General features: G+C 34.6%; 1 pseudogene; it reads left to right on the top strand.

The window, feature by feature from the left end:
• Positions 1–10,499: 10,499 nt before the first annotated feature.
• Positions 10,500–11,202, top strand: LOC114493001 (annotated as a pseudogene).
• The last annotated feature ends 13,466 nt before the right edge of the window (positions 11,203–24,668 follow it).

Below are 24,668 nucleotides of genomic sequence, written 5' to 3'. Positions count from 1 at the left end.
TAGAAATTTACCAGGAAGTAAAATATTTCATGTGTTTAAAATATAGAATTATATCATTGAATTCGAAATACTGTATAATTTCTTTTTTGACCCAAAATGTATTTTATAAGATGTTCCTAAATTATAAAATGTGTAGAAATAGTTAATCTACTAACACTGACTTTAGACTATAGAATTTTGATGAAAAAATATGTTCTAAAAGTTACTACTGATCCTTGGCAATTTTAAAATGGAGTCAGTTGGTGAAAATGTCATACCTATATTGGAGAAGAATATCTTCTCCAATGTTGGGTGCAGAATTTATTTGTTAAATAATTGTGACAAAGATTGTCTCTTTAGATATATGGACCCATATCACCTCACTGCAGATTGAGACTCTTGAGCTCAAAAGGTCAAGGGATCAAATTCAAATTTTTACACATCAATTACTTCAAAAATAACCCAAGTAGGGAAATCTTTAGCTACTGGGAGCCTACTTACTTTACATACCCCAGAAAACCTCATCCCACAGCTGTTACTCATTGATAAGATCCTGTCCCTCAGAGACTCCCCACCATGCTGCCCAGCAGGGTCACATAGACCCCTCAGCCCCTCTTAACCATCGATCTCCTCTGAGGTTCCCTTGATCTCCTCCCCTGGATGGTGGCCCTCATGCTGTAAATCTCTGAATGGTCTCATGCAGTGAGGAGTTTCTCCCTTCAGCAAACCCCGCCCAGCACCACACACTAAAGTTTGGGTGTGTGATCACCTCTACTGATAGCCTATTTTTTTCTTGCTCAGTGCTCAAATGCCACAGACTCCTACTTTTATATATGTCCATAAACTCAAAGCTGTTCATTGTGTTCCTAAAATCTTCCAAAATTCAGTATTTTGGAAGATTTGTCTGCTTGTCATACTAACCCCTTCAGGGAAAATAGCTGAAATAGCCTATATTGTACTTCCTGTGAATTTATCAAATTCTCTTTATTTTTATTATATATGTGTATATATATACCTATGTGTATATTTATATTTATGTATGTTTATATGTTGTATACAAGTTATGTAAATAAGCATATAGCATATACTTGTATTATATATGTTGCATAGAAATAATGATTTGCATGTTAGTACATATGTTTGAAAGTATTTACTATTAAAGTCTCATTGTGTTAGAAATTTTTAATGTTTTACTGTTTATACAATTACAATGGCCCCATTTCCCCCTTTGTCCCTGAAAATTCCTCTTCTCTTGTTTTATCTACACTGTGACAACACACACAGACAGACACACACTGTTATTCAACCTGAGATGTTAAAATATTCACAACTGGTTCTGCTCTGTTTTTTTCCTAGTTTTGAAAATATATTTATAAATATTTAAATGAAAAGTACTGCACTGTCTTGAATAAATTAACCCTTTTCATTTACCTTTCATACCTTTTATTTTATTACCTCCCCTTCTCCTTATTCTATGTTTAATATAGTTTCTAAAAATTGTCCTATACCTTGCCATTTTGAGGTTTAATTAAATAACCCACGTTAAAGCATATTGCTTTGAGCATGTATTAAAAAATGTAACTTCCTCCAGAAATGTCTAATTGTATATTAAGGCTGAGTAAATTAATGGTTAACAAATGATATACACCATCAAATCTCAGTGTAAAATAAAAATCATTAATTGCCACAAATATGATTTGTGTAAAGTGGCCATCAATAAAAGCTAATAAATTGTTTGTGTTTAATCTATATTCCAGGGTGATATTTTGTTTTCTAATTTATAAAATGAAAAGGTTGAATGAGAGATTTCTGAAGACTATATAGCTAGCTTAATTGTAACATTGAATTTTGTATCCAAATATTCTTAAAATAATTACTATTTTCTCTCTGAAGAAACTGGAATTTATAAATGTAAACATGACATGTAATTTGTACATGTGTATAAATATATACCTCTGAGAATCTTTCTCAATGAGAAAAATATTTTCTTACATTCCAAATTATTGTATAACATTCCAAATGAATAATATGACTTTTATATAATATTAGTAACTTACATTTAATAATTCTATGTATGCTAGCTGTATACAATAATGCTAATTTCTTGGAATACAGAAGTGGAAATTCCACTTCTGTAGGCCAAAATCACAAGGTCTTAAAAAATGATTAAATAAAAATCTGGTTCACCTGCACATGAACTGACAAGCAGTAAATTGACCATAAATGTACTGTTTTTGAATGAGCAGTATTGACAAAGGAACCACAGCCTGGCCTGTAAAAATCTATGATTCATTCATCCCTAAAGCAACTTGCTAGGCTTCCAAACCTGAGCAGTGGCATGTGGGGTACAGGCTGCACAGCCTTGTTGGTGGGAAGGTTCCTCCACTGCAGTCTTCAGATGTGGCCATGGAAGATGAGGAGCAAAGACAGAACACAGGCTCACAGAGGACAATTGGTAAGTGTGAACCTTCTTGTGAGTATAACCAAATACATTAGCCAAGAAATCTTCTAGGAAAGAAAATAATCATGATCACTTCTCAAAGGATTACTTTGTTTTTTCATCTTCCCCTTTGCAAATGAGTTTCATTTGTTGTGAGTATGTTTTCTATTGCAGCATTGTCTATTGAATATGTTGGGAGGAGATGATTTTTTTTTTCCTTTTTATGGGACACTGGAGTAAGAGGAACCATATGTAGGCCTGATGGAGCAGTCCAGGCAGCTTCCCAGTATCATGGAATGTGACCCATGTGACAATTTCTAGACAGGACACTGAGAATGAGGGAAGTATGGAAGGAGTGTGTGTACAGATGTTTGAGTGACCAAGTGGCTATCTCAACCAGTGCTAGAACTCTCTCCAGTGTCACCTGGGCTCAGCCCTTCTTAAACATTCAACTTCTCAGAATGCTTGCAAGTTGGCAGAATAACAAAATAGAAAGAGGTTAGGTCCCTAAAATCGTAGAGACTCACAGTCGCCCAGAGAGCCTATCTGGATCTTTAGGAACATGCAGATGGCCCACAGATGTATGAAAAAAATGCTCACCAGAGAGATACAAATTAAAACCACAATGAGATATCACCTTACTCCTGTCAGAATGGCTATCAGTAAATCAACAAGCAAGGCAAGGATGCTGGCAAGGATGTGGAGAAAAGGGAACCCTAGTGCACTGTTGGCAGGAATGCAGACTCACATAGCCACTGCAGAAAATACTATGGAATTTCTTCAAAATTTAAAAAAAGAACTGCATCTTGACTCAGAAATTCTACCACAGGGAATATTCCCTAAGAATCCCGAAACAATAATTCAAAAGAACTTTTGCACCCCTATGTTCATAGCAGCACTATATACAATAGCCAAGTGTTGGAAACAGTCTAAGTGCCCATCAGTAATGAATGGATTAAAAAACTGTGGTACATTTACACAATGTAATACTATGCAGCAGAAAAAAAGAACTACCTTTTGCAACAGCATGGATGTAACTGGATACTATAGGCTAAGTGAAATACAACAGTTGGTGAAAGACAAATACCATATTATCTCAGTTATAAGAGGAATCTAATGAACAAAATAAATCACCCAGCAAGCAGAAACCAAAGACATGGAAACAGAGAACAGACTGACAGATGGCAGAGGAAAGGTAGGGAATGGTGGAAAGAAGCGGAGGAAGAACATGCATGAATGACCCACAGACATGGACAATTGTATGTGGATGGACTGTGGGAATGGGGGTTGGGCTAGATGGAGAAAGGCAAAGAGGAGAAACATTTGGACAACTGTATGTAATAGAATAAGCAAGAATAAAAAAATTTAAAAAATTAAGAAACATAAACCACTATCTTTTGAAACTATGCTATTTTGGCCTTTTGTTGTTCTTTTTTATGCTCATACACAATTGTAATTAACATGTTAAGTAACCACAAAAAGAATACTAGTAAGAATTTGATAGCATATAATTTAAATTTAGAAAAAATAAAACAAAATGTCAGAAAAATTAATTTAGGGATATTGGTTAAACAAATTTAAACTCTATGTTTTTGAAATCTTTGAGACTGGAATTATAATCCAACATTTCTGAGAATCTGCTCTAAAATTAGGATTTCATACTTTACTGAAATTTGCCTTATTGTTCAGACATAATGGAGTTTGTCTAACATTAAGGAACAAATAACAATAAGGTCACAGTATTAAAGGGAACACTTGGTCAACAGAAGCATTCTTAACGTCTGTGTTTCACAGAAAGACTCATTTTTTCAAGAAAAGTAACATTCTTCTTTGTACTGGACTCAACATTTTTTTCCTTGGTATTTATAAGAATGACTTTGTACACATAAAAGTTTTAAAAATAACATCCTATAGGCCAATAAGTTTTACACAAATATTTGTAGCTATGGAATTTAATTTTGATTAGCTATATATAATCAAATCCAGTCAAAATTAGATGATAGTAATTCTATGGAAAAGTAGATGCCTCAGTCATGTTGGTGCAAATTTTTCCCATCATAGTCTTTATTCAGTCACTCAAATGACTATTAACTAAATTTAATACAAGTATTGTGTTCATGCCAGTAAGGAATGAGTAAAAAAGTAAACCTGGGAGATACCCATCATTATATTTTGTTGGTTTTTGAATTTATTTTTAATTCTCATGCAACTTCTAACAAACACATTACCCTAGATGATATAAGATTACAAATATCAAAACTTCTATTTCTTTCAAATATTGTTAAGAGTTAAAATACATATACTAAATTTAAAAGACATGGAGGACTTCTATTTTATTCACATAGATAAGAAAAAATGATACAAATAAGAAACACCCCATAAGCAAGTTCTTGTTGGCAAAGGGTCGACACAGACACGATTTAGGGTAGTTTCTAGTTGACTTTGTCTTCCAGCCAAGCAGTATTCCATATTTAGAAGTCCTTGGATTTGAATGGTTTGTTTGTTTTCTCACTATTTACATTTCCTATTATTAAGTATCCATTCAGTACTTTTCTAAGTAATAATTTATATTCTGATTTGCAATAAAGCAGCTTCTTTTATTGTTATTGAAAGAAAAATATTATATTAAATGAATTTCTCATGGTGCTTTCACCAAACCACTGAATTAGAAAATCTGGTTGTGTGGCTCTTTAGCATAAAATCTCATGACAGCAAGAACTTTCTCTTGTTCGTTGGTGTATCTCCAACAGCTAGAATAAAGGGTGAATGTCATTTTAACTAGCTCATGTCTGAGAGCTAGTGATCTAAAAATTCAAAAGTGGAAAATAAGGGAAAGTGAATACCAATAGAAATTGAGTTCACATATTGCTGTTTTATTATGCTGTAACTCATTCACTTTGCATGTTCATATCTAAGTATTTGGAGAGAAGCCGTTTGGGCTGAATGAAGCTAAGTAGGTTACTTCATGCTTACTGTACTCTATTTCCAGAAGACCACTTTCCAAATACATGTAGGTTTAGGGCAAATAAAAACACATATATACACACATACATGAATATCAAATATTAAATGCAGTAAACTTTCTATTTTAAATATCTGTTAATGCAGTATAGAAACACAGCAAAAGGAAAGCATGGATAATTGTATAAAATGCTCTCTTCTGCTGTCTTGCTCAGCTGTGTTAGTTTAGTTATGTTAATTAAATAGCATTATTATGAAATTTTACCAAAGGTAGTTTTTATTCTTTTTTGTCAGATAAAATAGTGCACTTGACAACTGCTGCTCCAAATCTTAATGACTCCACTTACAAACAGAGACTGGCAGCTGATAGAATTGCTTTGCCCTCAGATGCCATAAAAGACCTTGATAAACACTAATAATATGAAGCTAGTTATGTTCTTTTCTTCTTTTTAACTGCATGCCTCAGCTCTCTCTATAGCGGCTGGCTTTCCTAGCTGTGTGTTAGTGGGTGTCTCCTTGACCTGCTCCTAGGCTGAGAACTCTGTATGCAGAGGAGACAATGACACATCTAGTTAGCTTATGGAATGCTTTGCCATAGAAAAGCAGCAGCCTTGGAAAACAGCAGATGGCATGGGTGGGCATTGTGCCAGCTCATAATTAGGACCGGGTAGGCTTAGGGGAACAGTTATGTGCACCTTAGACCTGGTACTAAATGGATCTATATCCTTCTCTATTCTCTTCTTTCCCACTGATGTGGTTGCCAATATGGCCATACGAGACGTGTGTGTGTGTGTGTGTGTGTGTGTGTGTGTGTGTGTGTGTGTTTTAAGATTTCAGTGGATTAAATAGCAACCAGAGTAAAAGAGTTTGGCCATTTATATACAACAAAGACTCATTTCATACCTATAGATTTTGAACTTGCAGTGGTTTATGATAACTCTTCTATTCAGACAGAAGCTGCATTTTTATTGACAACCAGCTACGTGTTTAACTTACGGAAGATAAAGCCATGTTTTTTGTCATTTATATATATATATATATATAAATATATATAATAATAAATTTATATATATATATATAAATATATATAAATATATATATATATATATTTAACATACAAAGGTAGATAAGCAGCTCTGAGGAAGCACAGATGGCCCCTGACAGGGCTCAGTGTGAGCAGTGCCATCTCTATTCTGAGAGCAGTACAGGTAGCTGCTGACAGTCTGTAAATAGGTGTGAAGGTAATGGGAAAGGCAACAGTTCCACTAAACACCTTTAGAAGATTCTTCACCTGGGGCCATATTATGCCACGAATTCCACAGCATAAAGGTGAGATCAACAGCAACTTTAGGTGTTGTGAATATATTCAGGTAACTTAGTTTTCCCTCAATTTTCTAAGCAACAAGACATTTTCAGAGACTACAAGGGAGAATTGGTTACATTTTTTCCCACCTTTTGTTTTAATGTTTTTTATCTCTTAATGATATTATTGTGGTAGATTATTGTAAGATTAGTGCCCAATTATTCCATGCTTTCCTGTCACCATAGCTCTCTGAATCCCCTTCCACACTGATCCTGGGCTTGACCAGAGCAACAATAAAATATACAATGCAAGTGGACTATTGAATAACCGCTTCTGCAAACTGAGGCTTGCCCTCTCCTCCTACATTTGGGAACATTGTAACTATCACTATGTGAAGACACCTGGAGAGTATGCTGGTGGTTGAGAGACTATGGAAAAAGCCTAGATTTCCTAGCTATATAAAACAGGGCCTACAAACCAGTCAAGTCCAGTCAACCCACCAGCTGACTGAACAGATAAGTGAGTCCAGGCAGATAGGAACAGCCCTGGTGACCAGCAAACACATGAAATGGTAATGAGTAAACACATCTTTATAAATATTTATTAATGAATGATAAAATCTACATAAATGCATATAGATTTATTCATCTACACAAATTTATTGATGATAAATGTTTTAAGATGTTGAATTTGGAGTGGACTACTATATTACATTAGAATGCTGATACATATCTGAAAAAAAATAAAGCCTATACTCTAAATATCTTAATGTTAGTCAGAATCAAAGGTAAAACTATTTTAGAAGTTAGTTCTGTAGCACAAGGCCTTTCAAAATTTTTGTGTATATGAGTCATGTTAGAAAGATTCTGATTCACTATCTGTAAGATAAGGCCTAAAATTATACATTTATAACAGTCTCGAGTGTTGTCTATAAGAAAACTCCAACATGCTTATCTTCCCATTTAGTGATGTGAAAATTGAGAATCAGGGGTTATGACAGTTTATGAACAACATTTTCTTGAACCTCTTAAAGTGTGTATGTATGTTGCTGTTATTCTATTATAAATAATATTCAATGTCCATAGAAAGATATGATCTGAAAGTCTAGAGAGATATAACTATTAACATAAATCTGATATTTAAATTGTAAAACCTGTCAAAAATGGAAAACTGAATTGTCATTTATCTGAATAAAGCATTAAGATGAATGATTTATTTAAATGTTAGCCATTAAAATTACCATAAGTACATATTAACATTAAATAATTACATTATATTTAAAGATGCCAGTGATTTCTGAACCTATATGTGAAAATGAAAAACATTAATACGCTCAATGAATTTTGTCAAGGTTCAAATCCTCCATTGTATTACTCACACATGATTTCTTGTGAAGCAATATTTATATGTATTTATATCACAAAATAGAGCTTTGGGAAATAAAATGAAATATAATTTTTAAAATGCATCCAAGATTTTCTGGTAATACTCTACACAGAGTAGAAGTAATATTATTGAGAATAAAGTTACAGTTGAAGAATTTCCAGGAAACATGAAATAAGCAAAGAGGTAAAAAGGAAGAAAGAAAAGGTATATAGATTATGGATCCAATTTTTTTCTAAATCTTTTCTAGTTGCAGCACCAAGGAGGACATGGGGAAAAAAAAAGTGACCAAAAAAGGGTATTTCCAATAACTAAGAAAATAGAGTTTGTCATCCAATTCTTTCTTAAATATTAATAATGCCTTGATCTGTCTTTGGCCTGAATATGGGTTTTAATGACTACATCTTTAAATTGTCGAGAAAACATTTTCTTTTCAGATCTACTTGGCCTGGAATTCCTGTGGTTCCTATATTTTTCTTCAATTGTCTTGATATCCAGCCAGATTTTTTTTATGAGACCCTCTTCTTCCTAGGAAGAACAAATTTTAACAATCAACACTTTGCTTTGAAACTATTTTACTCAAATCCACACAATATTTAAGTACATTGTTTTGCTTCCCATATTATTGCAAGAGACAGTTCAGTTACCCTCCCCTACTACATATAGAGTCATTATTGTCTAGATTTCTATACCAGTCTCCCATCACCTACCAGCCACTCTCAAAATCCATGTTCCATTTTTCAGGTTAGCAGCCCTTGCATTTTAACTTCCCTCATTTGCAAGGTTTTGCATGGTTATTCCTGGCTTTGGATGAACAGAAGGCACTATTCCTGGTCAGTTTTTAAATTAGATCATCTCTTTTTTATTCTGACCAGACCTAATAGCCAAATACATTTGAAATAATATGACTAAACAATATAAAACAGTTATAGTTTACACTATAATAATATTGTGAAATGTCAAAGTTGTTATGTATTATTTAAAATCCTTCAAATTGATCTATGACACATTTATACAATGCAATACTATGCAGGAGAAAGAATGAACACCTTCCCCTTGGGACAGCATGGATGGAACTGGAGAGAACTATACTAAGGGAAATAAGCCAGGTGGTGAGGGGCAAATACCATATGATTTCACTTTTAAGTGAAATCTAATCAACAAAACAAACAAGCAAACAAGATATAAAAAGAGACATTGAAATTAAGAACAATCTCACATAACCAGAGGAGAGGTAGGAGGGGATAATGAGAGGGAGGGGGAAGGGTTTTCAGTAATAACTGTAAAGGACACATGGACAAAACCAAGGGGGGTGGAAACAGGAGAAAGAGGTGGGAATGGCTGGGGTGGAGGGGAGGGGTGGGGGTAAATGTAGACAACTGTACCTGAACAGCAATAAAAAAATTTTTAAAAATCCTTCAAATTGAAAGGTGTATTGTGAGTTTCAAAATAAAGGCACAAAATTCATCATCTTTCAAATTATTTAAAAATACATTTTATCTCCCAATACCCACTTCTTCCTCTGTCCCAGTGCCTCTTACTCTCATTCTTCTAGAGCACTTTTAGGGAGAAAACTTCCACAAAACTCATTTTTGTAGGCACTGTCTGAAAGTAAAATAGGGCATGATTTAATTGCTTCCTTAGAAATTGTAATTCTATTCTGCTTTTACAAAATCAAATATAATAGTGTTATTTGTTAGATGAGGTTTGATGTCTTTTTCATTATTTAAAAATTAATAAATTGAAGCCCTGGCTGGCATAGCTCAGTGGATTGAGCGCGGGCTGGGAACCAAAGTGTCGCAGGTTCGATTCCCAGGCAGGGTACATGCCTGTGTTGCAGGCCATAACCCCCAGCAACCGCACATTGATCTCTCTCTCTCTCTCTCTCTCCCTCTTTCTCTCTCTCCTTCCCTCTCTAAAAATAAATAAATAAAATCTTTTAAAAATTAATAAATTGAATGGAGAATTTATGAAATAAAAATATTTACTTGTCTTCAAGACATATGTTTGTTAAATAAAAAGCATAGCAATTATAAGAAGATATGAACAGGAAATTTTAATGAATTTTGGTGTTATTTATCAATATATACTTTTTTAAAAAGATTTTATTTATTTATTTTTAGAGAGAGGGCAAGGAGAGAGAAACATAGGGAGAGAAACACTGATGGGTGGTTACCTCTTGCACGCCCCCAACTGGAGACTCAGCCCACACCCCAGGTATGTGCCCTGACTGGGAATAGAACCAGCAACACTTAGGTTTGCAGGCCACCATTCAATACAATGAGTCACACCAGCCAAGACTCAATATAGACATTTTAAAGAGGTAATGTCAGTTGTATGTGTTCAAATCAGGAATTAATAGTTATGTGGGCAAATAACTACTTCCCCCAACAATCTGCTCATACTCTACTTTTTAAAATCCAGAAAGGCTGGAGGGCAGCTAGGCTATGCTCAGGTGAATCCAGTGGGAATCAGAGCCATCAAAACCTCCACCATGACTGAGGGCAAGTGCAGAAAGATGCTGCAGCACATCGACTACAGGATGAGGTGCACCCTGCAAGATGGTCCTATCTTCATTGGCACCTTTAAAGTTTTTGATAAGCATATGAATTTGATCCTATGTGACTGTGATGAATTCAAGAAGATTAAGTCAAAGAACTCAAAACAAGCAGAGAGAGAAGAGAAGAGAGTCCTTGGACTGATGCTGCTTCAAGGGGAGAACCTGGTCTCAATGGCCGTAGAAGGACCTCCTCCCAAAGATATTGGCATTGCCTGAGTGACACTTGCTCAAGCTGCTGGGGGTGCAGGGGTTGGCAGAGCTGCAAGCAGAGGAATCCTATGCTCCAGGCCTCAGCAGGACTTTCTGGGCCATTTGTGAGGTTTGTGGGTCATCCCAACAGTGATAACCCCACAAGGAAGAAGCACTTTTGCAGCTGCTGAAGCTGCTGCCACAGCCAGTATTGCAGGGGCCCCAACCCAGTACCCACCAGGCCATGGGAGTTCTCCCTTAACTATAGGCAAAGGGGTACCACCCCCTCCAGGTGTGATGGACCCACCTTCTGGTATGAGGCCTCCCATGGGTTCCCCCATGGGGATTCCCCCTGGATGAGGAACCTCTATAGGCATGCCCCCTTAGGTAATGCAAGGGCCCACTCCCCAGGGAATGCACCCACTGAGGCCCTATACTCACCTTGGCTCTCCTCAGCTCCCTACCTGTTTCCCAAAAGACTGTACATTGTCTTTCTATTTCCTTGTAGCCTGTGAAACAAATTTATAATAAACTCTTAATAGCCTCTTAATGGGACATTGTGAATGCAAAAAATAAAATCCAGGACAAATTTTGTATTATAATAGCATATTAAATATTTTTCTGGATCAATTAATGAAGATCATGAACACATTTTTATAATAGATTAGTTGCCCATATATGTAATATTTATATTATGAATATATAGTTTGTAACAATGGCTCACACAAAAATTAAATTCACATATTAATGGATAATGGAGGAAATGTTTTTTGTTAGATTTAGACAAGAACTTTTCAATTGTCTAACACTACAGATATAAGGTTCTTAGATAAATAATCTTTCTTTAAAGTATTGCTGAATATTAACTATTTCCTGAAATACAATTGGTTTGATACAACTTACATTCTGTATCATTGGAAATTCTATATTGTTAATAATTTCATGTTTATATGATGAAGTGTTGAATTAAAAGCATAAAGCTATTTTTCAAATTATTTTAGGGAAACTAACTGGAAAAAATCAGATAAAGCTTAATAAGAGGAACCAAGGTTAAGCACTTGACAAATAATTCAAAAGGGAACAAAGTTGTTATATGAAATTGGACTGACTAATACCCTGATAAGGATACTGAATTTGTTGCTGAATAGGTGCTTAGTCCTAATGAGAGCCCATAGAGAGTGACCTGGTGCTCTTGAGTAATTGAGTCTTTGTCATTTTATCACTGAATAAAGCATGGAGTTCTTAAGGTTTTTTTAAGACATAAATAAGGAAGATAGCATGAGGTGAAGTGCATACTTTAATAAAATAATGGTGTAAATTCATGTTCATTATTTCCAAAGGACATGGCATTCTTTACAAATCAATTCATATTTTATTATTATTTTTTTTTTATTTTTAGAGAGAAGGGAGGGAGCAAGAAAAAGAGAGAAATGAACATTGATGTGCAAGAGAAGTATTGACTGGTTGCCTCTTGCATGCCTCCAAATGGGGACCTGGCCTGAAAACCAGGCTTGTGCCAGGACCTGGAGTTCAACCTGTGATCTTTAGGTTCACAGGCCATGGCTCAGTCCACTGAGCCATAAAAGCCAGGGCTTAATTCACATTTTAAACAGACATTTTAATATTTTAGCTAACTGATGAAATTTAAGCAAATTTGAAACATGGAATAGATCTCTACATATATCACTTAAGTTCAAAAGTATTCTAAATAAAATCTTCCATCTACATTTTTTCAATACATGTTGTTTCCCTTAAAGCTGCAGTTTCCAAGAATTTACCGATGATGTTGAGGACTTAGGGTAGTTCAGTACCTCCAAATCATTAGGTTTACCACTTCCCACATTAGGGAGGTAAATGAATCATGACTGCATGGATTTTCTGGAAGTATTTATTTGGGCATTTATTTTGAGACACTCCCAACTAATGTATTGTTTAAGAAAATATGCGAGTTTGGTGACATTTATCTGCCAAGAAATTCACCCTGCCCAGTCCTTGATGTACCTACTTAGCCTTGGTTAGTAATTATTCTTATTATCACTATTACACCTGAGGTAACCAATGCTTGCTTAGAGCTTAATTACATATGTCAAAAAGTTAAAATAAGTAGATAATAAACTAAACAGTGTAATCTAGCCTTGGAACACTCACTCATAACTGCTGCAATATACTGCCTTATTAGTATAATGTGATGTGTCTTAAAGGTTAACTGATTAATATGCCTTCTTCTTTTAAGTTATGGCATATTCTTAAGGAGTTTGATAGGTATAAGTTAGAAAAAATTGGAAATTTTAAGAAGTTTTTTATTAATGTTTATGGCTGGGGAAGATGAGGCTTTCTCCATAACAACCATAAAGTTGTTGATGCATTTTTATCAAGTAGAGGGAAAGGATTCTTAATTATTAGCTAGAAATGTTTATTTGTAAAATTGAGTTACATTTATGTGGCAACTGTAGTACAAGAAGGAACTTTTAAGACAGTAAATATATTTTATATATATGTATATATATATATAATTTCTTTCTGGAAACATTAAGGTCAATAAAATAATTTTATGAATTCTCAAAAACATCCTTATATGTCTGGGAAACAATTATTGTACATTGGCTAAAAATTAATCTCAAGTACATGAAGATAAAGGTAAACATAAAAGGCCTACGAAGAACATGTAATTGTTTACTGACTACATTCTGGAAAACTTTTGTAATTGTATACCAAAATCTCAATTTAATTAGGGTTAATGAAACACTTAAATCGAAAAAGCTAAAATATCTTTTACAGAAAAGATGTGTATTTGTAATCTATAGTAATATACATTTAAGATACTCAGAATTTATTGAGACAAATGAAAGCTATTTCTGAATTTTAAAAATTCACATTATTTTTAAATGTTTTTTAGTTATGTATTACTATAAAATATTAACAGACAGTAGGGTTCAGTTAGAGTTTTCCATAGTAACCTCAGGTTTTGCTCTTAAAACCTCTCAACTAATTAAACGAGTTCCACTCACATTACTGACATTAATCTTTATTACTTAAAATCCACCAGTTACACACGTTAACCACATCTGCAAAATACCTTCCCAGCAATCACTAGATCTGTGCTTAAAAAAATAACTGTATACTAGAGCAAAGCCAAGCTGACAGACAAAACTAACCATCCCACTTTGTTAAAGATGTTTTAAGAATCTGTTACAATGCTATAATCCGTGTGTGTAAATTTATTATATTCTATAATCGATGGTTTTATGCTATGAGTAGATAAATACTTACACAGCAATAAAGTGTACTAAATTAGGGAAAATAAAATAGTTAATATAATTCATTTCCTATATCCCCTGGTTCAGCATTTCATTTACTCATATAATATGGTTAGTGTTGTGAATTAAATCTTAAATGCCAAATAAATATGACAGGAAGACTTACACATTTTATACATTAATTCTTACATCTGCTAAAAGAACCTCGCTGGATTCTAGAAGCACTGTGTGCAACAATAAGATAATTTTGTTTTTTTTCTTATACATTGTCTGAGTGATTCCAGATTCTGTCAGGCTCTGAACAGAACCCAGGACAAAAATTATCCCTATTGTCCTTTCTGCATAGTCAAGGCTTTTTTTTTTTAAACAGTTATAACATTAAGTATCAGCAAAACAACTCAGTTACAGTATAATGTACATATTCTGAAGTGACAGACTCTGGAAAGGCTACAGTGAAGTCTATGTCTATGACTCAGTGCTAGGGAGGGCCATGTCAACAGTCAAATCAACAGCAAACAATATTCACCAGGCCACTACTGCACCAAGATGTTGGCTGTAAATTTTATTCTTGGTTTCTTGTCTGTTTGTGCTCCTTAAATTTATTTTACTCATGATTTCAAAAAAAAAAAAGTCCTTTCTGATTGAGTTAGCATCCTGATACACTATTAATAGAGTCTTTTATGGAAATGTAAATATCAATTCTCTTTGTGTTCAAGTGAAGACTATTTGCAAAGACATAACTGCAAATGTAGTATTAGCACAAAGTGAGAAAAATGGACAAAGTCCTCACTTGCCCATAAAATGACAAACTGAAAAGATCTCGAAGATGGTATATATAGAAATTTCATAAAGCCCTGTGTGTAATGCTGAGTTTCACAAGGAATCCATATTCTTTAAAAATGTCCCCATTAGTGAGAGTGGGAAATTTTCTATATATTTAATAACTAAGAAAGTCAATACACTTTGGAACTACCATCAAAGGAAAAAAAGGCAATGATTACAATTTGGCAGAAAATAAAGTTGATGAATAATCCAATTTTAAAACTTCTCAGGCTAGTGGTAAATCTCCTGATCTAAATTAAATGGCATAAACTCCACATTGCCACACAGAACAATATTATAATTCCTATTTATTTTTAAGAGTATTTCCTTAAATTTTTACAGGAAGATATTATGAATAATAGTTTTAAATATGTAAATTATCTTACTGATTCAGAAATTCACATATTTTTAATAAAAATCTTAGATTCTCACTCTAAGTTACATGGCACATGATATTCGTCTTCCTGAACATGAATAGTGATGTCTACATTTTTAAAGAACAAATACACCGATAACATTTTAATGACTGATTTATTTTAAATTACAGATATTTTTAGTATCATAGCTGTGATAGTAAATAAATGATAATTTAAAAAGAAAGAGATGAACAAAACTTTGCTAGCAGGAATTCAAAAGTACATTACTGACCCCTTATAAAGCATTTAGAAATATCTCATATAAAAAAAGAAAAATAAATGAAAAGAAGTGATTTATAACACAGTACTTCTGCTTTCCCCTTTCATCTGAACATATTATGTTCATATATAAGATTTTGCAAAAAGTTTTAATATTTTTGGTGACAATCCACCATAATAGTAAAGATTCTCCAAAAAAGTCCAGAAACAATAGATTCATGATAAGAAATTGGAAAAGCTGTTGATATATTTCTAGTCTGAATCCAAAAGCCTAATAAGTAGCAAAAGTGATAGCATATGGCCAGTTTCAGGACAGGAGACCGATGTCCAGCTCTGTCAGGCAGGGAAAGTGAATTTTCCCTTTCTCCGACTATTTCGTTTTACTTCAACCCTCACTGATGAGATACTGCCCACCTACCTTAAGGAGAATAATCTGCTCTATTTAGCCCACTGATCTCATCCAGAAACACTATCACAGACACATCCAGAAATAATGTTGAACTAAATACTGACCCAGTATGGGTCAGTCAAGTTGACACATAAAATTAACCCGATATAGCCCCTTGTCAATTTAACACCCATAGGCATCTCCTTAACCTATACTAAATTTTCAAATAAAAATAATAAAAATACCACAATTCTGCTTAAAAATACACAGCTATTCTGTGTACAATGGAAAATCACCAACCTCTTCTTCAGAAGAGGAACTTGAGTAATATTTACTTTCTTCTTTAATATTCCATAAATAAGAATTATGATATAAAATTAACATTATTTAAATACTACCATATAAAGTTAGTACAAATTATGTTACAAGGAATATGTGTGTGTGTGTGTTTGTGTGTGTGTGTGTGATCCAGCACAAATAACACCTATTTTTATTACAAAACCTTTTATTACAAAGCCATTAGCATGTAATTCTGTAACATAGCAACATCACACTCAAGCACACCATATGACATTTTAGGTGAAATGTTCAAATTAAAACTATAAATTATAAAACCCATATTATTACCCTACCAACCACACTCAAGCAGGTGTTACTTCTGCCAGACCCCTGTATGTATACACAAACACAAATGTATTTATATCAAACTAAGAAGGAAATACTCATAATAAACTCGTAACAAAATATTCATTTGCATTGCTGGTCATAAGAATGTATTTGTCACTTATAATTACCTTCATTCACTATCCATTCTGAATTGTCTTTGCACCCAGCAAGCACCAGAACTAGCTGTGGCTCTTTGCCTGTCAGGGTAACCCAAACATTTATTTCTGAAGGGTCAAGAACACTAGTAGTCCTGCCTCGACTGAGTTGATATAGTTGTCCATTGACCTTAAGCACAAGGTATGAAAATATGAAGAAACATTCTTATTCTTACCTCTAATGTGGGATAGTAGGGCAACTTCACCTTCATAGTCAGGATCAATCATCCCCTGGGATATCTTTGAATACCCATCGTTCAGTGATATGAAGAACTCAATGTGGCAATCTTTATTTCCAGTTCAATGGAATCATGGTTGACCTCCTGGTAGAAGCATTCTCTCTCTAGAACTAAGACTGCTATGCCCACAGAATGTGAAGCTACCAAAACAGGAAGAAAAACTGTGTTAATGGGACATTTAAGGTAATAGTGAGTGGTGTCACTCTTATCTCTACCACTTGATTTCTTAAGCCATGTCTTGGCTATTGGAGAAACATCACCTCTGAGAAAGTGTCTGCCAAGTTACTCCACAGGAAAATTACTCAATTTTCTCCTATCCATACTATACACTTCATATCACTGAACCATGGGGTATAGGAGTGATAGGAAGTCACTACGCACTGCTCACACTTCTCAAGTTGTGTTCCCACTTCTCAAGGCTGGAATAGCTACATAAATGATTTGAACATTTTCTTTATGGAATTTGTATTTCCTTCTCCATTTATTAATTCATTTATTAAGTTATTTATATTAATATAGGCTCAAGGATTTTTTTAATTTTATATTATAAGCCTTATTTTGTTGCTCCAATTGTTCCAGCTTTGGTCATTGAGAGCAATTTTAATCAACTCCAGTGCTCCTTTAGTGTACTTCCATCATTCTTTTTGAACAGTTACTTTTTTACACTGTATAGTGAGTGCTACAGACTTATCTTGTGTATTTCCAGTTCTAATCCTGAAATCAGCCATTTCTCCAAAGAGCTGTTTCTTTTCTTGTAAAATTGTGTTAGAAACCAAGCCTGAGTGATTATTACTCTTGGGGTATCATTTTTTAAGCAAAAAAAAAAAATAACATTATTAGTAAAAACACAATTTTACTAACCTATATAGATGTAAATATATACATATTTCTATAAATAAACATCTATATCTTTATGAAGCTAACTATGAGTTCATACCAATGAACTGTTTTTTAATAGCCACAAAATACCACACTGGGATTTCACTGAGATTGTGTTTAACCTACAGAAAAATGCTAAATATATTGTGGCATGAACATATCAATTCTTCCCAGATAAAATTGGGAAGAATTGATATTTTTATAATATGCAGTTTCTCATTTCATGCTCATGAATATATTTTTATATTTTCTTAGATTTCACGGAACAGTTTTATAGTTTTCTGAACTTAAATCCTGCATATATTTTGTTAGAATTATACCTAGCCATTTTATTTTGTGGTATATTGTAAATAGTATTGTATATTTAATTTAAAATCTGAGTTATTAATTGCTGTGATAAAAATATTAACTGATAATAAAAATTATACAGAATAATGGACTGAGGGAAATTGGGATAAATTTTTTGAGAGATTGGACATCAATGGGTTATAGAATTACTCTGTTGTTATATTTAAAAGCAGATGAGAAAGTGAGTTTTCTGTTTCCAATAGTATCATGAAGTATCACTTTCCCTCAAAAGAAAGAAACATCTACTACATCTATAGAAAGCATAAGAAGACTACGTTTTCTCTTATTTTAACATGGCATCGGAATAGAAGAATGCTTTCTCCTGTGAGTGTGAGCACCATGAAAGTCAGGAAGAAAAAGCTTGTCATAAAAGTGGGCTTTGCAGTAATGAATAATTAATGAGCTGTTACCAAAAGAAATGATAAGTAGATGAAAGTTAAAAATCACTTATGATTTGTCAATGTATCAGCCTATAAGAATTTTGAACAGCCTCAGAAAATGAAGATAGGACAATTGTTGATTGTAAGTGTTCATCTTTTTAGAAAATGCACCAAATATGTGTCTTATTGCTCTTTACTATTGTGTCTAGAAAAGAACCTGTTCTCACAAAACCCTTTAGCATATAGAGCTTCAATTTTTATTTGTTGTCTAGAAAACAGATGCAATGAAAAATTCTAAAACTGCAATCTACCCCAAGGCATGTTTCTAAACCATCAACCGACTTTGTAAGTTTATTTTTTAACAAGTGAGTAAAAACTATATGAATGTGGTTTGTAACTACACAAGTGGATCTACAAAGAAAAATTTTTACTAAAGTTTTCTTTTATGATGTTTATAACAACATCCTTTCACATTTACCACAGTCTAAATCTGAAATGGGTGTTATGTTCATGCCACCAAGATACCTAGCATTTATTTTTATTCAAAGCTATATAATATATACACTTAGAAAATTATATTTAAAATAAGATATGAATTTCACTTTGCAAATGTCTTTAAATGGACCCTTGAGTATGTTAGCCACACTATATCGCCACATTGTCAAGGTTCACAGAACACAAATTATTTAAATAATCCATGGTTTCAAAGTATGTAGCAAAAATAAATGAGTAATCCTATCTCAGGCAACAACTTTGCATTCTCTCACTATCTGACATCTGGACCACTTTAATATCCCAAAACATAACTGATTGGCTAATGCCACCTGTTCACCACAAAATTCAAAAGCCATTCATTTGAGTAAAATAAACCAGCCCATACAATAAGCATACTATTTGCAGAAAATATTCTCTAATGAGACATATGATTAAAAATGGAAGAATGAGTCAGAGGAAGAGCTATGTAATTTTATAAAACATCTAATATAAAATACCCACTGCAACATGAACCTATTATAAAGAGTTTTTTTTCCTGAATACATGGCAGATTGAAAACTAAAGGTATTTAAGATTAGTTAGATCTGTCACTTGCCAGGTGTGCTATCTTTGAAAAGATATTTATCCTCTGAAATATCTATTTCTGCCTCGGTAAAATAACCCATAATTCATGTTTCTTGAAAATATGAAATAAGGAAGTTAATGAACAGGAGTTAAGTACTGAGGTAATAAAATGTTAGCAATTTACACAGTGAATGTTCACAATTAAAAATAAAAAGTCAGCCTTGGCTGGTGGTCACTGGTTTGATTCCCAGTCATAGCACATGCCTGGGTTGTAGGCCAGGTCCCCAGTTAGGGGCACATAAGAGAGAACCACACATTGATGTTTCTCTCCCTCTCTTTTTCACTCCCCTCTCCTCTCTAAAAATAAATAGATAAAATCTTAAAAATAAAATAAAAAGTAATAAAATGAATTACACTGAAAACTTTGATACATAAAAGTGAAAATCACTTGCTACACCATGCCCACATATTTTCATCATCATGCATATTGGTGATTTTCATGCAAATAGTTTAATGAATATTTTTAGCAAGTATTATTAAAACTACAATTAGTATTAACATACTTTTCTAAATAGCTGTATGATTGATCTCCATACCACCCCATTTAAGTAGTATAAAGCAAGTGCTCATGCTATTATGCTCTTGGATTCTGTGACTCAGGAATTTGGGAAGGGTATTGTCAGACAGCTTTCCCTTGGAATATCTCATATTGCTTCAGTAGATGTCAGCTGGAGCTACGACAACCTCAAGACCTGAGTAGGCTAGGCATTCATAATGGTCGGCCGGTGCCACATTTTGCTGTCAGGAAATGCAGCAGTGCTGCTGACTGGAGCACTAATACCTGCCTCTCCAGCATGGGAGTCTCAGGGTTTAATGTCCAAAGATAGCAATGAAAGCTTCATGGTCTTTTAGCTTTTAGTCCTGAAAGTTGTAAGCCATTATTTTGAATATATTCTATTCAAAACTATGCCCAGATCTAAGAGGAAGTGACACAGATGGCTACTTCTTGATGGGACAAACAAAAAGGGGTAGGGTTTTCAGGAACATTTATAAAGGACACGTGAAAAAAAGCAAAGGGGGGTAGGATCAACGGTGGGAAGTGGCGACAGCTGGAGTGGGGGGTGTGGGGAATAGTGCAGGGGGAAATGGGGACAAGTGTACTTGAACAACAATAAAACAGAGTTTTAAAAAATAAAATAAAATTGAGGCTATCCTTTAAAAAATAAAGGTAAAATTGTGTTGTAAAAGGACAGGCATGATAGAAATAAAAATGGGCAAATTCTGTTTTGGGGATTATCCTTCTGGGAAATTAATATGTTCAGTCCTATTCTCTGCAATGTTGGGCAAGATGAGAGATTCCTGATGAGACAGGCCTGTGTTTATTTGGGCACCTGGGTCTGTGATTGGACAACTGTATGTAACTGAAAAGTGGCAGTACTGATTTCATGAGACCATAGATTCTATAGGTATAGAAAAACCTTTTCCAAGCAGTTTTATCAGTATTTTATAGTAGTAAATAAAGAAAATATAAGAAGACTGTTATGGAGAACATGTATCTGTAGAAAGGTTTTATTTTTCAAAAGAATTAAAAGATAAAATGAAAAAGCTGTTTGAAAATAAAGTAACAAAACAAACACGATAATAATGTGGAACAGGGAAACACTTTAAAATGTTTATACAAATTAAAAGAAAAATGAAAAAATTTCAAACAAATAAGTTTTGTAGGAAATTGTTTCTTTGACTTTTATCTTCATACTTTGAGAGCTCATCATTAACTATGAAAATCTACCATAATTTTTCACATAGAAAAGAAAATTCAAGATATTTAGTTATTATAAGGGTATTTTGTTCTAAGACCTTTACAAAATATTAATATTATTTTAAACTTTGAAATAAAACTTAATTATTCTTATATCAGTATGATCCATGAGGTTTCCTAGAAGTACAGTCTTCATTATTGTGCTTTGAGAGGTAAGATCATAATCTAGCTTCTGGATATTATCTGACATATATATGTGTGCTGAGTAAGATGGCAAGAAAATTAGGACTTCAATCATTAATACTTGAATAAACAACAAAAAATAGGAAACAAAGTAATTGACATTTCAAATAGTAAATATGAAAAAAATAAATAAAACATCATGGTGGGCAGAATTCTAAAATGATTATGAAAGTTCCTGCCCCATGGTAGGTACTCCTTCTGTAATCTCATCTCCATGAGTTTGGGTGGGGCCTGTCAAAATGATGGGGTAGAATCTCTACGAACAAGCAGCCTTAAACAGCAAAGGTGAAGGGATTTTTGTAATCAGTGATTTAAGTTAACCATTTTCTATTATCTCTTTACTATTATTACTATAAATGTTAGATAAATCATGTCTCATTTAATCATATGAGCAGATCTGACATAACAATCAAGCCCTTAAAAGGTTGATAGTCTTCTTACAAGTGCTGGCGAGGATGTGGAGAAAGGGAACCCTAGTGCACTGTTGATGGGAGCACAGACTGGTACAGCCACTCTGGAAAATAGTATGGAGTTTCCTCAACAATTAAAAATGGAACTGCCTTTTAACCCAGTGTTTCCATTTCTGGGAATATATTCAAAGAACCCCAAAACATCAATTCCAAAGAATATATGCACCACTATATTCAATACCAGTATTATTTACAACAGTCAAGGTTTGGAAATAGCCTAAGTGCCTGTCACTTAGGCTGGATGAAAAAGGTGGATGAAAAAGCTGTGGTACTGTAAATTTACACAATGGATTATCATGCAAGAGTTAAAAAAAATGAATTCTTACCTTTTGTGGCAGAATGGATGGAACCGGAGACTATTATACTAAGGAAAATAAGGCAGGCAATGAATGACAAATACCATATTGTTACAGAACAACCAGGGGGTTCTAGGGCAGCCAAGGCAATATACTATTACCTGAAAGGAACCCCCCAAGTTTGTTATGTCCACCACCAGAGGAAAGACATATCTCAATGCCAGAGATGCGTGAAAAGGAAATGTTTATTTAATGCTATATAAATTTAAAGTAGTGACCTAATGTCTTCATCAAAATTCCAAAGTCCTTTAAAACACCCACAAACACACACAGTCCTTCCTTCCTCCCGTTGCCCAGTCTGGGATACCGTATCTCAGGAAAAGAAATAGAAGTCTGTGTCTCAGGCAGCCCACAGTTCTTCCCAGTAATCGTGTCGGCTGACAGGCCTCCCTCGGTTTCCAGCACCATCAGCTGTGTCACCGGGATCTCTACTAAAACCAGGCTGTGGTTCCCCCTTCTAAAGCTGCGGGGGTCCCCACTCTGGCAAAGCCTCCAAGTTCTCTCTCCACTGCCCCAGCTGTGTGGTCCTCCCTGCACAAGGGCCTTGGCAGTCCCCCCTCTGGCAAAGCCACGTGGCTCTCCCCCACAATGGCTGCCACATCTGGGTTTAAATTCCCACTCCAATCTTCCTCCCATTTCCGACTCCTCCTAAAATCAGTTACACCTGCCAGCACTCATATCCTTCCAGCTTTACTGGTCTACCATCATGAGTCTGGGCAGGCATGGCCCCATATCATGGAGCCAATCTTCTCCAAGCTCTCATGCGGGCTGTAACACAGGAGACCTGCCCCCCAGTTACTGGTGGGGAAATTACTTCCATTCACCCTGGCTCAGAGCATGGCCACAGCTATTTAACACGTCTATGTAACCAGTTAAAGGTTATAGATATGTTAAATGACCACACCAGAGTTTAGCTGCAAGGCTGTTGCTATGCAAAACAGTTCTCAATGGCCCTGCTCCACTTGTCCCTTCCCCCAGCTCACATCTGTGGGGGAAGGGCAGGGATATCCTAATATTTCCTGGACACCTTGAGTTCTGGACCCCATTTCAAATCCCTATTTGGAGTTCCCCTCTTGGCTGCACCTACAATATGATCTCACTTATAACCAGAATCTAAGGAGCAAAATAAACTAATGAGCAAAATAGACAGGCACAAAATCAATGAACAGACTGACAGCTGTAAGCAGGAGGGGGACATGCGGGGAGCGGGGGCTGGTTGAAGCAAAGTGAAGGGATCAAGGGGTGTCCAATCCACAGCATGTAGGCCACATGCAGCCCAGGATGGCTATGAATGCGGCCCAATACAAAATCATAGATTCTCTTAAAACCATTTTTTTTTCTCATCAGTTTTCATTAGTGTTTGTGTATTCAATGTGTTGCCCAAGGCAATTCTTTTTCTCTCAGTGTGACCCAGAGATGCCAAAAGGTGGAACACCCCTGACACTGAATTTTGCCATGTGTAATGTACATGCACGGTTTGGGCCCAAACTTTCAGGAAAATAAAATCTTTGGTTTTAATTTTTTAAGTCAATTAAAAAAGTTCAACAAATCAATTATCATTTTCTTCAGTATTATGTTGCATACAGATATTGTTATTGCTTTCTAGAGTTACACTTTTAATGCATAAGCACAAATAAAAGAATTAAAAACACTTATATAGGCATGGAGTTAATACTACCCATGCATGATACATATCCTCGTTTTTCCCTCAAAAATATGGGTAAAAAAGTATATAAATACATGGTAAAATGTGGATGCATCACACAGGAATATGAGCAGTGATATGGGGATTGACTGTGAGATGGAGGGTGCTGGGTGGAGGTGGCAAAGGGGGAAAATTGGTACAACTATAATAAACAGTAAAAAAAAAAAAAAAGCAAGGTGCCATAGTGTGAGAGGACGGAGCCAGGTGGTAGGAAACTAAGAGTGGTTGGTTTCTAGCAGCTGAAAAGCATCTTTAGCTGACAGCAAGAATAAGGAGACTTCATTTATACAATCTCATGAAAGCGGTGCTTCCAAAATTCTGAATGAGCCTTGAAACAGAATTTTCCATAGTGAAGGCTCCAGATGCGACAATAGCCTGATGGACAACCGGATTTCAGCCGAGGACACACTACACTTTCCCCAGACTACTGCTGTACTAGAACTAAGATAATAAATGGATGTTTTTAGCTATAAAAGTGGGTAATTTTCAAAG

This window comes from Phyllostomus discolor, chromosome 1, assembly GCF_004126475.2.
Source record: "Phyllostomus discolor isolate MPI-MPIP mPhyDis1 chromosome 1, mPhyDis1.pri.v3, whole genome shotgun sequence".
In the NCBI taxonomy this organism is placed as follows: domain Eukaryota; kingdom Metazoa; phylum Chordata; class Mammalia; order Chiroptera; family Phyllostomidae; genus Phyllostomus; species Phyllostomus discolor.
This window is presented reverse-complemented; position numbering and strand designations above follow the sequence as displayed.